Source organism: Cupressus sempervirens, chromosome 4 (genome assembly GCF_028749045.1).
Source record: "Cupressus sempervirens isolate cs-2001-9-10 chromosome 4, ASM2874904v1, whole genome shotgun sequence".
Taxonomy (NCBI): Eukaryota; Viridiplantae; Streptophyta; class Pinopsida; order Cupressales; family Cupressaceae; genus Cupressus; species Cupressus sempervirens.
The window spans coordinates 600,234,251-600,250,466 of NC_143121.1; positions in this window are offsets into that span (position 1 = coordinate 600,234,251).

The following is a 16,216-nucleotide window of genomic DNA, read 5'->3' on the forward strand; positions in this document are numbered from 1 at the left end:
CAATTATTAGAGAGTAATAGTATGGCTTTGATATGATAACAACTTACAACTCCATTTGTATATTACAGATCTTTTTTAGAGTCCTCCATTCTACTTGTCTTCCACACATTTAAGCTCTGAGAGCTTGTTCACCCTTCAAGCATTCATACCCTTAAACCTTCTTGCTTAACATGCCAATGCAAATTCTTTACTTAGGTCATTTGATGAAGCAATATCCTTGACTCCTTGTCTTCCTTAGGTTCTCGCACATGACTACCCTTGCTTTTGACCAACCATCCCTATAAATAGAGAATTAAGATCTTTTGTTGTTCATTCTCCATCGTCTAATTTAGGGTTAAGACATATTAGGTAGGATTCAATTAATCTACCCCTCATTCTATATCACTTAAAAACTTCTCCCTCAATCCTCTTTGAATTTGCCTCAAAATTTTTTACCATGAATTCTATGCCACTAGCTCATCAATCTTATCTTCCACTTGGTTTACACAATCCAATAAAACAAACTTGTTGGCTCAGATCCATCAAATTTAGGATCTTTCTAATAATGCTATCACTCAACATTAACTTGTTCTTGATGCTCGACACATACTACATTGCTCAACATCCTCTAAAAATCACTTGGCATGAACTAAAGTTTACTGGTGCTCGACATCAACTAAAATTTACTCAACATCCACTATTTCATTGGGCATACACTAAAATGAACTTTTACTCAGCTCCAACTGATTTTCTGCTTAGCTTGCACTAACTTTTCTTGGCACCTACTATCCATTCAATCAAGCTTGGCAGACAGACTTTGTTTAACTTGTTCTTTTGAACTTGCTTAGTGTAACCAACCTTTGTAACTTTAAGTAGATTATCAATGCACTATGATATCACTATCTTAGTTGATTCTTGTAATCTTTTATATATCATAACTCAACCTTTCCTCTAGGTGCTTTTGTTACATCCTTTTCATCAAATCATCTTCATCAATCAAACAAGTGATAGTACTTAAATCATATAAGTAGTTGTCTTACCATCAAAAAATAGGTTTGACATCAGTGAAAAAACAATGATTGAAACACATTTATCATACTTATAGCAATTTATTTTCAACACTTCCCTCCACATTCATCACCATTTTTTTAGCCTCTACTTTCCACAAGGTAAAGAATAGGCTAAGGCATCTGATAAAAGCCTACTAAAAATCCTAAAGAAAAATGTCAATGATTTTGACTACAATTGGAATTTGAAAATCAACCCTACCCTATGGGGTTACTACACTTTATTTCATACATCCATAGGCACAATCTTGTACTCCCTGGTCTATGGTGTTGAAGCAGTACTACCTATTGAGGTTGAGCTCCCATCCTTGCACATTTCTTTGTGAGAGTAGATATTATATGAGGATTACAGAGTAGCTAGACTCACCCAACTAGATCTACTTGATGAAAAAAGGCAATAGGTCTATGACCATCTCATGGTATATGAAAATTTCCTAAAGCACAACTTCAATAGGAAAGTCCATCCACACCAATTTCAAGTAGGTGATATGGTCATTAAGGAAAAGATGAAAGTCCAAGAAGACTAAGAAGAGTAGGGAAAAGTTTGAGCCCACATGGCTTGGGAAAAGTAGGTGAGAAGAGAAGGGAAAGTTTGAGCCCACATGGCTTGGTCTGTAAAAAAAGTAAAAAAAATAAAAAAAGTAAAAAAAGTAGCAAATGGTAAAGAAAAATAAGCATCCAATGGTGAAAACTTAGCGATTCAAGCACCTTGGATAGGTACTTTGGTGAAAACCTAACAAATAAGCATCATGTGTACTAGGTCTTTTTATTATCTATCAATGAACCACCACCTCTCCCTACCTTAGTCACTCATCTCCCCATTTTTTGAAGGTGCTCCAAAATTGTATCACTATACTCTTACTGTCACTATCATGATCCATGAACCTTCTAGTTTTTATAAGGAATTGTTAGTTTTGGGATGATTCACTCTTTCTGTTCTTCAAAATCCATTTGGACAAATTTTAGTATTCCTTTTTCAAGGAGTATTGATTTATGTTGGCTCTGGTTTAATGAGTTCCCTAGTGGTTTGTTTATACTATTTATTTGGTTATAATTCCCAAAAGTCCAACTATTCCAAAAATCCACAAAAAATCCAAAAACATTAGAAAATATCTGCAAAAAAAAAATCCAAAGACATTTATAAAATCTCAAAACCAAAAAAAAAAGGTTCCTTCAAAAAAAGTCAAACACTTCGCATTATCTTCATTCTAATATTTACAAATATTTATCTTCCAATGATCCAATGTTTTCATATTTATCTGGTTTCTGCATATAATTGCTGCTCCTTCAGGATAGGTTTTGTGTACCTCAACTAAGTTTATATGAAATAACTTGCACAATAGAAGAAATAATATGAAATATTATATAAATACTTGATAATAACTAAGAGTAATAGGCCACTTCGAGGGGGAAACCTCCAAATATCTCCAATGAGAACACATTTCACAATATGATGTTGAAATAAGACTTGCAACCTCCTATATATACCTAATTATGCTTAGGTTGAATAAACACAATCCTACATAACACCGAGGTCGTCCTACCTACCTAAATAATAATATAATAATGATAACATGACTTAATTAAGGATTATGATAGCCACAAGTTGACTATTCATAACCCTATATACACCAATATTAAGGGCATACCATGTCCCCTCTCTTGAAAGAAGCATTTTCCTTAATGCTAACCAAGTGTAGATTCTTTATAAAATCCTCATCCTCGCATGTGGCCTCTTCAACTAGTAAGTTCTTCCATTGGATGAGATATTGTGTTAGGGTTTTGTTCCTCAACTTCTTTGTGCATGTTTGAAGAATGCACTTTAGTTCCAAAATTATTCTTCCTTCTTCATCAAGTTCTGGTAGTATTGTTTGAGTAGGAATATTCTGCCCAATTACCTTTTTCAAACAAGAAACATGAAAAACTAGATGTATCTTTGTTGTTGGTGGCAACTCAAGCTTGTAGGCAACACTGCCAAACTTTTACATGATTTGGTATGGTCCACAATATCTTGGATACAACTTATTATTATTTTTCTATTGCTTCATTGAGATTTGTTTATAAGGCTACAATCTCTCAAGAAGACCCAATCCCCAACTTCAAAATTTCTTTCACTACAATGTTGGTCCACTTGTTGTTTTATTCAATTTTGTGCCATAGCTAAATTCTCCTTGAGTCTTGAAATTACCAATTGTTGATGAAGCAAGTGGTCCTCTACTACTTGAACTCTTGGTTACACCTTTAATAATGATGTGATGGAAGGAGGATGATATCCATAAAGTGCCAAAAATGGAAACATTTGTGATGAGCTATGAAAAGAAGTATTGTACCACTATTATGCAAGAGGTAGCCAATCTACCCATTGGGATTATTTTTTTGAAGAAAAACAACGTAGATATCCTTCCAAACATCTATTAAAACCCCAATTTGCCCATTTGATTGAGGATGGTATGCAGAACTATGAGCCAATTGAATACCCAAACATGAGAATATATCTTTCCAAAAGTGACTAGTAAAGATAGGATCATGATCACTAACAATAACCTTAGGTGTACCATGTAGCTTTTGGATATTCTCTAGGAAAATTTTTGCAACTATACTTGCTATAAAAAGATGTGATAATGCAATGAAATTTGCATATTTAGTGAGGTGATCAACTACTACCATGATGACATTATGACCTTTAGATTTGGGAATTCTTGTGATGAAGTCCATGGATACCTCTTCCCAACGTTGGCAAGGAATAGATAAAGGTTGCAACAGACTTGGTGTCTTAATTATTGCCCCCTATTTCTTTGACAAACCAAAAATTCAACCACAAATTTTTGAACATCACCTTTTAGCCCTTCCCAAAAAAAATCTTGGTTGACCCAATGATATGTCTTCAAAAATATCGAATGACCATCAATTGGGTACTCATGTAGTTCTTTGAGAATCTTGTATTTAAGAGTGGAATTCTTGCAGAGATACAAGTGCTCTTTATACCAAATAATAGCCCCCTTTAAGCAAAACTTATCTAAATTACTAGGGTCACTTTTTATTTGCTGGATGAGATTACTTGTTGCAACATCATTTTTCCACTCTTCTTTGGCTTCTACCACCCAATTTTCTTGTAATATTTAAAGGGCACACAATAAGGCTTCATCTTTTTCATCCTTCCTAGAAAGTGCATCGACCACAATATTTTCCTTCCATTTCTTGTATACAATTACAAAGTCACATCCCAACATCTTAGTGACCCATTTTTATTGCTCTTCTGACAATAGTCTTTGTTCCAAAAAATATTTTAGGCTATCATGATTTGTCTTAACCTTGAAGTGTTTACCCATTAAATAAGGCCTCCATTGTTTAACTACATGGAGGATTGCTAATATTTCCTTCTTGTAAATAGGTTTGAGTTGATTTTTACCTTTTAATTGATGACTCTCAAAAGAAATTGGTTGACCTTATTGCATGAGAACTTCTCCTATCCCATTTCTAGAAGCATCACATTCCACAATGAATTCCTTGGTGAAGTCTAGAGTGGCAAGCACTAAAGTTGTACACATAGCCTTCTTCAATTTCTCAAATGATACATTAGCAGATTTATTCCAATGAAAAGAATCCTTCTTCAATAGAGTGGTAAGGGGTGCTACTATACGTCCATAATTCTTTATAGATCTTCTATAGTATCTTGTCAATCCCAAGAAACCCCTCAGCTTCTTAATAGTTTTTGGAATAGACCATTCCATGATAGCCTTAATTTTGTTAGGGTCCACCTTTACTCCTTCATGTGAAACTATGTATCCCAAATAATCCACCTCCTTAAGAACAAAAGCACACTTGGATGGCTTAGCATGGAGTTGATGATCTTCAAGTAATTGTAATGCTTGATCTACATGCTATAAATGTTCTTCCCAAGTCTTGCTATAAATTAATACATCATCAAAAAACACTAACACAAAATTTATCAAGAACTTAAAAAAGGAATTCATCAAAATTTGGAATGTAGATGGTGCATTGGTCAAATCAAATGGCATCACCAAAAATTCATAATGACCCTCATGAGTTGGAAATACTGTCTTAAAAATATCTTCCTCCTTAATCTAAATTTGGTGATAACCTGATCTAAGATCTAACTTGGTAAAATACATAGCTCCATTTAATTCATCTAGAATATCATTGATGACTAGAATAGGAAATTTATCTTTAGTGTTGTACTTGTTGAGAGCCCTATAGTCTAGACACGCGTGCCAAGTTTCATCCTTCTTATGCACCATCACAACAGGTGAGGAGTAAGCACTTTGGCTATGCCTGATAATTCCTACTTCTAGCATTTCCTCAACAATTTTTTCTATCTCAATTTTTTATATGTGTGGGTACCTATAAGGCCTGATTTTTGGTGGTTGGCTCCCTAGAACTAGTTGTATAGCATGGTCATGATCCCTCTTAGGAGGAAGTCCTTTAGGCATATCTCCAAGAATCACCAAGTGACGATCAATTATTGCTTATAAATCTAGATGAGTAAGAGCATTAGCTTGAGAGACTTCTAATGAACATAGTTGGGCCACAAATCCAACCTCACCTTTCTTAAGAAACTTATGCATTTGATGAGAGCTTACCATCTATGGGGATTTTTCCTTCAATCCCCTTAGCTCCACTACATTTCCTTTTGATTGAAATTGCATGAATAGTTCTTGGAAGTTCATCTCAATCATTCCCAATATAGTAAGCCATTGTACTACCAAAACAATATTCTTTGCACCCATGGATATCACATACATTGGGGTATCAAGTTGATAATCTCCCATGGATAATTTGATGCTATGAGACTTCCCTGAACAACTAAATGTGCCCCCATGTGCAATCAAAACTTGAAACTCTGGGGCTAGATATATAAAACAATTTAGAAGAGTTGCTAACTTTTTGTTGATGAAATTATGAGTACCACTTGGATCGATCAACACTATTAATTTTTGCTTCTTTAAAAAACCCACTACCTTGAGAGTTTGTAGTGCACTAAAACCTGAAAGTGCATGACAAGAAATGATTGGTTGAGAATCATTTGATTCCTCACCTGATTCCCTATCATCCTCTGATATGGGCTCATCCTCTTCTTCCTCACTTGGACTTTCAATATAGAACAATTTCTTTTCATTACATTTATGTCCTCAACTATATTTTCTATCACAATTGAAACACAACCCTTTTTCTCTTTTCTCCTCAATTTGTTGTGGAGTCAACCTAGTAGGTTGAGGAAGAGAAGGTATTGAATAACCTTTTTCTCTTGTCACATTAGCCCCTTGATTTCTAGGAATCAAGAACTTCTCCTCTACCTTGTGTGCTAATATAAAAGACTCATTTAGTGAGTTGGGAAAAACATGCATACCTCATGTTGAATGTGATCCTTGAGACCAACCAAGAATTAATCATTCAAGTTCTCCTCTACAATTTTATCCACTCTTAAGGATAGATTTTGGAATTTTTGAGTATAATCCTTAACTGATCCTGTTTGTTGAAGCTTAGCAAGTTGGCTAAAGAAATTTTTTGTCACATTATTTCTATATTGTGCTTGGAGTTCTTTTGTAAAAATTGACCATGATGCAGTGAGACCCTTTTTACTCCTATGAGTACAAAGCCAATGATACCAAATGAATTGATTTGGTTCTAGATATAAGGAAGCCATCGTGACCTTTTGTCCATATGGAAATTGATGTACTTCAAAAAAATTCTCCATTTGATATATCCATGTTAGAGGATCCTTGCCATCAGATTTGCGCATATCCACCTTTGGAAAAAAATTTCATAGATCTTGTAGGATTAATAAAATTTGGGTCATTATTAGTCGACTTGATGGATTCACCTTGATTGCTTGAGAGCTCCTTCCTTGTTTCATTCATATAGGTGATTAACATGCTTCGTATATCTAATATATCTCCTGGTAGGTCACACATATCCCTTTTAACCTATTCCTTAGACTTACTAAGTTCCTCATTGGGATTACTATCCTCTGTTGCTTCCCAATCTTGATCAGAGGATTTCCCTGGTGTGGTAGCATTCCTTTTGCCTCTTGTTGAAGGCCCCGTCATGATGGAAACCAATATTTTTGAAATAAATCACACAAATGAAATGTAAATTCTCTAATTTATTAATTTATTTATTACTGTAACTTAATAGGGCCAAGATACCCTTACTATAAAAAAATCCCAAAAAAGAAGAAGCAAATTTGCTGCCTTGAGAGAGAATTTTCCTACTTTTACAATATCTTGCTTTTTTTTTAATATTTCAATTTCCCCAAGATTTGAAATTCAGGCTCCTCTATTATGTATTCAAAAACCCAATACAAGTTATACTCCAATTCGGTAGGATGTGAGAGATATGAAGATCTCAATAAATTGTGTAGAAATAGTAATTCTATAATAATTTTCTCAAATTTGCACGAATTCCTCTAAATTTTGGACTATAGCTTCTTTAATATGGTCTTCAAAAACTCTTTAAAAATCTTTGAAATTTTTTCTAAAATCTAAAAGTCACACTCTTTCCAAAATTGCCCCAATGTTGAGAAAAAATATTACCTCTATGGTGCCAAGATCATGCTCTGATACCACTTGTAATGAAATAATTTGCACAATAGAAGAAATCATATGAAATATTATATAAATACTTGATAATGACTGAGAGTAATAGGCCTCTTCAAGGGGGAAACCTCCAAATGTCTCCAATGAGAACACACTTCACAATATGACATTCAAATAAGACTCACAACCTCCTATATTTACCTAATTATGCTTAGGTTGAATAGACACAACCCTACATAACACCTAGGCTGATCTTAAATAATAATATAATAATGATAACATGACTTAATTAGGGATTAAGATAGCCACAAGTTGACTATTCATAACCCTATATACACCAGTATTAAGGGCATAGCAGAATTGTTAGTTTTGGGATAATTGGCTCTTTCTTTTCTTCAAAATCCATCCAGATAAATTTTATTATTCCTTTTTCGAGGAGTCGGTTTATGTTGGATCTAGCTTAATGAGTTCCCCAATGGTTTGGTTTTACTATCTATTTGGTTATAATTCCCAAAAGTCCAACTATTCCAAAAATCCATAAAAAAATCCAAAAAACATTTATAAAATATCAAAGCCAAAAAAAAAAATAGTTCCTTCCAAAAAAGTCGAAAACTTAATGTTATCTTCATTCGAATATTTATGAATATTTATTTTCGCAATGATCCAATCTTTTCATATTTATCTAGTTTCTACATATAATTGTTGCTCCTTCGGGATAGGTTTTGCATACCTCGATTGAGTTTATATGAAATTGATGGTGAGGCCCCAAGCTAATGTTTTCCAAAGTGCTTTTTGGAACAACTATTTTAAAACAAAAGCACATCTTTTTTAGATAGCCATTTGAGATGATAAAAAAGTCAAATAAAAAATCCATTGATACCTTTTATTTATTAGAATGCCCACTTCTTACAAACTTTCCACACAAAAAATGTGTGAACACTTGTTTACAAACCACTTCACACAATATAGTAAACAAGACAAAATAGACTGCAAACAAATAAAACACATGCTCATTGAGCACCCCCTCATGGAGGTGGGCATTTGGGTTTCCAACCAAGGGTTCACCTTAACTTGTCCATTGTTGTTAAAAACCACTGACTTGAAAAGAATTTTATTGGACACAATATGGGATTTTACTTTTCTCTTTTTCATTTTGAAATTATCTTCAAATGAAAAGTAGTTCTCTTGATGATAATTTTGTAGCAATATACTATCTATGATGTTGGTTGTTTTATTACTTATATTTTGATGAATCTTCTTTTACTGATGTAAGTTGATTTTAAAACAAAAGCACATCTTTTTTAGATAGCCATTTGAGATGATAAAAAAGTCAAATAAAAAATCCACTGATACCTTTTATTTATTAGAATGCCCACTTCTTACAAACTTTCCACACAAAAAATGTGTGAACACTTGTTTACAAACCACTTCACACAATATAGTAAACAAGACAAAACAGACTGCAAACAAATAAAACACATGCTCATTGAGCACCCCCTCATGGAGGTGGGCATTTGGGTTTCCAACATGGGGCATTCCCTCTTGCACAACCCCAGATGATGACGCCCCTAGGGTCATCCTCGTGCCTTCCCAAACTATATCCATTAGAATAGGGATGTTCCCATGCCTCAAGAGGCTGTTTGTCTTCTCCTTGAACTAATTCTTTGAATATATGACTCCTCTCCTTTTCTCCAAAGGGACTACCCAGTGATATAACTCCATATAATATGTTTCCTCTTGCATAACTTTAGTAGACTACTGCATCATATCTTTCATCTCTTCCCATAGTCCTTTTGCCCCTTGAACTATTGTTGTCCTCTATGCAATATTTTGCTCTCTTTCATATCTTTTTGCTAGCATTTCATTAACTCCCTCTCATGTTTCATCATATTCATCTGATTCTAGTACCAAGTAATGTGTGCATTACTCGCATTTAATTGTTCTTGTGCCCTATCCGCTAAATTGTTGGTCTACACTATTGACTCCCTAAATGCTTCCACTTGGGATCATATTAGAATTAGTTCATTTTGGATTCTCTCAATAGTAGCTCTCTCAGTAGCTAATGATGCCTCTATAGTTTCCATTCATGCTCACTCAACAAATAAGACTATTTCCAGGTGCTTAGCTTCCATTTGTGCATCTTCTCAAGCCCTTTCGATCAGGTCTTGAAAGAACTCAGTGTCCTTCTTTGCCTAGTTGGCCCACTCTTTTTCAACCACTAGCTCTTTCTTTAGCTCTTCTTCCATCACTTCCACTGTATCCTACACTACTTGTACTACAGCGTCAAGTTACACCACTTGAAATGGCCAAATCGTAGACAAAACTTGGTCATCCTTTTGTTCTTCAAGAATTTTTGTCATGTCCCCTAGAATGTTCTTTCCCTTCCTCCATAAGGCTGCTACTAGCCTCACCATGGATCTATGTTCTAGTCATGATAATGTTCCTTCTATAGGTGGTTGATCTCCTACATCTACTCCCTTTGACATTACTCTCACACGTAGAGAAGACATCTCCTTTGTTTTTTCCCTCAGTTTTGCTTGTTGCATCACACCTTCTACTAATAGCTATAGCAAGGTCAAATCTTCTTCTCCCTCTTCTACCTAATCCTACATTGGATTAATTTGGCAAGCATCTATCACTTCTCGCCCACACTGCTACATGCTTCGATGAGGCAACATTTCCCTCCCTTCTTGTTGGCTCTATTTTATGCCCCATTTCTGTCTCCTTGGCCACTTTCATTTCACTTGGCTTTCATTTTCCTCTTTAGTCCATACCCCTGTTCCTCCTTCTACCGCTTCTAGCTTTTGTTGTGCCTACTCTTGCAAATTTTCCATTGATACTTCATAGGGCTCACTTCTTTACTCACACTTCTCTTATGCTTTGAAAAACACTCAACTCCTTGGGATTCCATTAGGTTCACTCACCTTTTATAGAACCAAAAAGAATTCTCCATAGCTTCAATTATACAATATCAATATCTTTGGCAACATGCTCCAATACCTACCATCATAATAGCTAAGTCAATAACCACCTCTACCCTACCCACACATCACCTCCCCTATAGTAACAATATGCTATATTCTATCTCTTTCTACTAGCTTCTCATCTCAAGCTTTTCATCCCCTCTATCTACTCATCTTGAGGTTATCCACTATCTCCTCATCCTAAGCTTTTCCCACTATCTCCTCATCTTGATCTTTTCATCTACTATCTTCTCACCTTGAGCTTTTCATCTACTATCTCCTCATCCTAAGCTTTTCATCCACTATCTTCTCACCTTGAGCTTTTCTCCTGCTATCTTCTCATCCTAAGTTTTTCATTTGCTATCCCCTTTGTAAATATCATGTTCAGTCTACTGTATATCCTCCAAGATTCATTCCTTCTCCTAGGCCCATTGTACACACCTTGTTTCTCTCATATCAATTCATGTTTTGATCACAAATTGCAGCTCTCTTGGTTAGATTCTTCAACAAATCCTCGCATAAGATCCCTTGTCATTAAAGTGTTGTCCTCAGAGGTTCTGATTGCCCATCTTACCCTAGTTCCTGATACTACTGATAGATCCTTACAAGATGCATCTTTCCTCTCATTTGATCTTGGTCCTTTAGTATCTAGTTTTGCTGATCTCTTTGGAAAAAAGTTACTTATTTTCATGGATTTACATTTTCATTTCCAAATTTGGTTCTTAAAGTATCTCTTCCAAGAAATTGGATTGTTCCCTCCTCAAGGGTGCCACGATCTTCTATATTATGGTGTGCTATGAATGGGGTAATTCGAGAGCAAGGTTTAGATCACATATTTTTCATCTTCTTTTCTTCTTGTGAGTTAGTTAGATATGACCCTTGCATATTACAAACATAAGATCACTTGTGGTTACATGGTGCACTTGGGAAATATCATTTTCTTGTGGATTACCCTGTATCATTTCCACTCTACTTCCTTCTAGATTCATGTGTGATACTGGGGAAATCCTTGTGTGTTTATTTTGAGTCAATCCTATGTAATATTGGTAAAAAGGCCTTGATGTTCTTGGTAACCTTGGAATATACCCAATATTCCTATACCAAAATAAGTCCTCAACTACATGGTGGTGCTCCCCTTTGGAACACCCCCATGCTCAAGCTTCAATGGATTCCTTCACACCTCATTTTTATGCCAACACAAGCCTTTTTTTTTGACATCCTATCCAAGCCTCTCATCCAATCAGTCCTACAATCATGATCCAACATATCTATTAATCCCATAGTATCCCAAGTCCTCCATCTCCTTTCCACCTCCTACATCACTCACCCTCCAATCCCCACCCCAATTCCTTAACAATTCCTTTGTCATATTCTCCTAAAGTGGGAGTATGCATCCCTATTAATCCTCTCTTAGCCAATATAAGTTCTCCCTCTTGCACCCTTACTTATTGTACCTTTTCAAGAAGTTGTCACACGTCTTTTTCTTTCCTCACCACCTTCTTGAGGGGGCATCACATAGTCCATTCTCTCCTCTTCTACTCAAGACTAGGGGAACCATATTTCCTTAAAAATATTTCTTCGTGTCATTTATCTTCGAACTTGTTTGAAATAGTATTATTCCAACACTATCTAAAAGAGGGGAAAAATGTAGACACCTAAATATAATTACATCACTTAAGTAATCCTATTTAATCATCTCCTAAAATATCATTAATTAAGTATTTAATATTTAATTAATCTATTTTCATCCCCTAGTTAATTAATTTAGTTAATCAATTATAGCCCAATTGATAAAATCAAATGACAAATCCAAAGTCTAATTATCAATTAAATCCTTATTCTCCTATTAAATTAAATAAATGCATAAAAACTATTTAATTTATTTCCAAAAATCCTCTTTTGATCTAATAAATAATTTCAAATCAATTCCCAACCCCTAACTATACCAAAATCCCCACCATTAGCTAAATCCAACCTATTGACCCATGCTAACCTCGCTTAATCGACTAATTGACCTACCTCATAAGTGCTAGCCCACTTGCATCCCTCTAACATGAAACTTGTACCCTAATTCCCTCCTAAGCTAAGCCTAATCCCTTCCTTAAGCATGTCCACAACTTTAACCAAGGGTTGAGAAAGTCCTAAACCAAACCAAAGTCAAGTTCTATCCTATCCCTCTTGCATTCATATCCAAGAGCATTAAAGGCTCTTACATTACTTGAAGGCTCCTTAAATGCCTTTTACACCCATTTTCCAAACTCATCTTCCCTCATCCTCCCTTATCCTCCCTCATAACTCCCTTTGAACACCCATCTTGACACTCTTCCCCTATGTGTCACAAGGCTATGGATTTGAAGAAGCACAATCCATGTGCTATCCTCTCCTTGCATCCTAGCCCTCCCTCACCCTTTCTCCATCCTCACATCCTGACCCTCTATCTCATTACCCCTTAGCCTAGAAATGAAACCCTCTCCCTTCACAAAATGATATCCACTTCCATCCTAAAGTTATCATGATATTTTGAGAGCCTAAAAACTACCAAAATACCATTATAATGGAAAAATCCATCCACACTTGCACTCATAAATCTCTCACCCATTGAAGTTTGAGCAACATCATTGAGCACTCATCTCCATCCAAAGACACATATACATGATCAAGTAGACTTGTTGGGTGATCTTTCTTTTGGTTTTTATCCTCTCTTAACCTCTTTTGTCCAACCTTATATGTAAGCATGTTTTTTCTTTGTGAATAATTTCAATTTAGTTAATGTTCTTTGCATGCTAACTTCTTGTTCTACACTCATGACATGAGAAATATGATAGAGTACAATGTTAACTTCTCTTTTATTTTGGAAGGGACTATCATGAAACAAAATGCTAAGATAGATTTTGAAGAATTTTTTTTAGCATGTTTTTACTTTTGATATTGAGTATGGGTACTTGTTGTTTCAAATAAAATCTAGATGCATAGTTCAAAGCTATAAGAGATATGCTAAAGTAGAAGGCTTTTATGATATGCTGAAAATTTTGAATTGTGATGATAATGATCTACTATATGATAGTAGTATTTTTAGATTAATCATCTTATAATGTGATGAGAATCAAATCTTGGATAAATGAAAAATTAGATGGTTCATGTTTGGTGGATTGAGGGCACCAAATTAAAAAGAAGTTTGATTTCTTTTTATTTGTGTGGGTATAGTCCTGATGTAGGAGTATCCTAGGTTGACTTGTAATTTTGCACTTTTGTTCATTCTGCCAGTTGCTACCAAGCTCTAGTTATGGTTGAGCACCAATTTTAGTTGTTGTTGAGTTCTTAATTACTACTGAGTGATTCCTTTGGTTGCTGAGTGATTCCTTTGGTTGTTGAGTGGTCCTTTGGTTGTCAAACTCTCTATGGTTTTTGAGCATTGGAGGATGTCGAGTTCATAGTTGCTACCGAGTGATCCTTTGGATGCCGAGTTTGTATGCATGCCAAGTGCTAGTTTTGAAAAGATTTCATATACCTAGTAGTCTATGTCTGGTTCTAGTTTGGGCTGACCTTGCTCATATTTAATTCTAGTATAGGTAGTTAATATTTGATCTAAGCCAACTTGTGTCTTGATTATGCATTTAATATAAGGGTTTATTAGTTGGTATTTGCATCAGGCTGACTTGTGGCCTTTCTATGTTCTAGAATCTTCTGTAAGCAATCTTGGCAAGTATTTAAGGAAGTCTAGGATTGAGTTTTAGAGATATTGGTAGAAATTGGAGGAAGGAAAAGACTTATTCATCTAGGAGTGTGTAATTGAAGTTGATTTTGAATCCAAAAGTTGTGATTTATTCAGCCGTAACCTAGAATACATTATAGCTAGGCATGTATGTTGAATATTTGAAGAATCAGTTATAGTGTTTTCTCTTCCTCCTTTGGTTGTTGATTCTATGTGTTAGATTTTCATTGTGTTAACTCTTATAGGGTGGTTTGGATAGTTGGGTGTGCCTTTGGCCCTAGTAATCCCTTTTTTCCTTGCATTAGGTGGTAGCAGAGCCTGGTTCATCCTTGTGGTGATTGGATCATGTAGAACCCTAAGTGAATTTGGTTGTGGGGTAGAAGATCTGTGGATTTGACCTATAACTTGCAAAGGGTTATGATCTTGTAGGAACCTAATTTGTAAAGATGGTTCATGGGAGAGGAAATGCTGATAATGCAATATTAGATACATTGCAACAAATTACAACTAGATTAGATGCTATGGAAATAGCCTAGAGGAGAGGAGCACATCTTGATAATGTAAGTGATGATGAAGCAATAACACCAAACCCTAATCTAGAACCTGAAGAAGACCAAGATGAACCAAGGTTGTTGAGAGTATTATCTAGGGAAAGTTCATTGAAGCCTACTCTAGAATTTTTTCCTTATGATGGAAAATTAAACACCAATGTTGTGTTGGATTGGATCTCTAAAATGGAGAAGCTCTTTGAGTATGAAAAGACTCCTGATAATAGGAAGGTTAAGATTGTAGTTACAAGGTTGAAAGGTCATGCCTCACTGTGGTGGGAGCATTTGCAAACTAAAAGACAAGGGAGAGGAAAGGAGAAGATCATAACTTGGGTGAAGATGATAAAAAAAGTAAAGAACAAATTCCTTCCTACTAATTACGACGTTATCTTGTTGATAAAGATGCAAAATTTGAGACAAAGACACATGAGTGTGAAGGAATATACTAAGGAATTTTATAGATTGGACATCACTTTTGGACATGTGGATGATGATGTGGAGAAAATTGCAAGGTACATAAATGGTTTGCAATCTAGAATTCAAGATGAAATAAGTTTTGTGAAATTGAAGTGTGGAGGAAGCATATCAATATGCCTTGAAAGCTAAGGAGATCTTGACAAAGAAGCATGAACAAATACAAAGATGTAGAGGTGGTAGATTCTAGAGAGGCAGAGGTAGATCTTATGGAGAAGGTAGCATATTTGACAATTTTGTGCTAGATAAGGACAAATATGAATGGAAGAATACTGACAAAGACAAGACCGAGTGGAAAGGTGGTAGTTGTTATAGAGGAGGTATTGTTTCTTACCAAGGAAGAGGTAATTCTTATTCTAGAGGTGGATTTCATGGTAATTATTTTAGATATGGTAAAGAAGGGCATATATCTTTTGAATTTAGATCTTTTAAAAGTGGGCAAGGTAATAGAAATGTTGTGATTCAAGGAGATGATGAGGATTCACCAAGTGGACCCAAGGTTGATGAAAATTTGATGGTAAGAAGAACCTTATGTAATAAGGGAAGTGATGAGGAACCTTTTTTAAGAAGAAGTCTTTTCAGGACAAGATGCAAGATTGCTGGAAAATGCTGCAAGGTGATCATTGATAGTGGAAGTTCTATAAATTTGGCATTAGAAGAGTTGGTTACAAAGTTGCAGTTGCAGAGGCCGAAGTATCCTAAACTCTATCATGTTTCATGGATCAAAGATGAGCATAAGATAATGGTAAGTGAACAATGTATTGTGAAGTTCAAGATAGGGCATTACTTTTATGAAGTTTTGTGTGATATTATGCCTATGAATTATTGTCATATTTTGTTGGGTAGACCATTGCAATATGATAGATAACTATACATGATGGAAGATTAAATCAATATACTCTTTGGGTGAATTGGA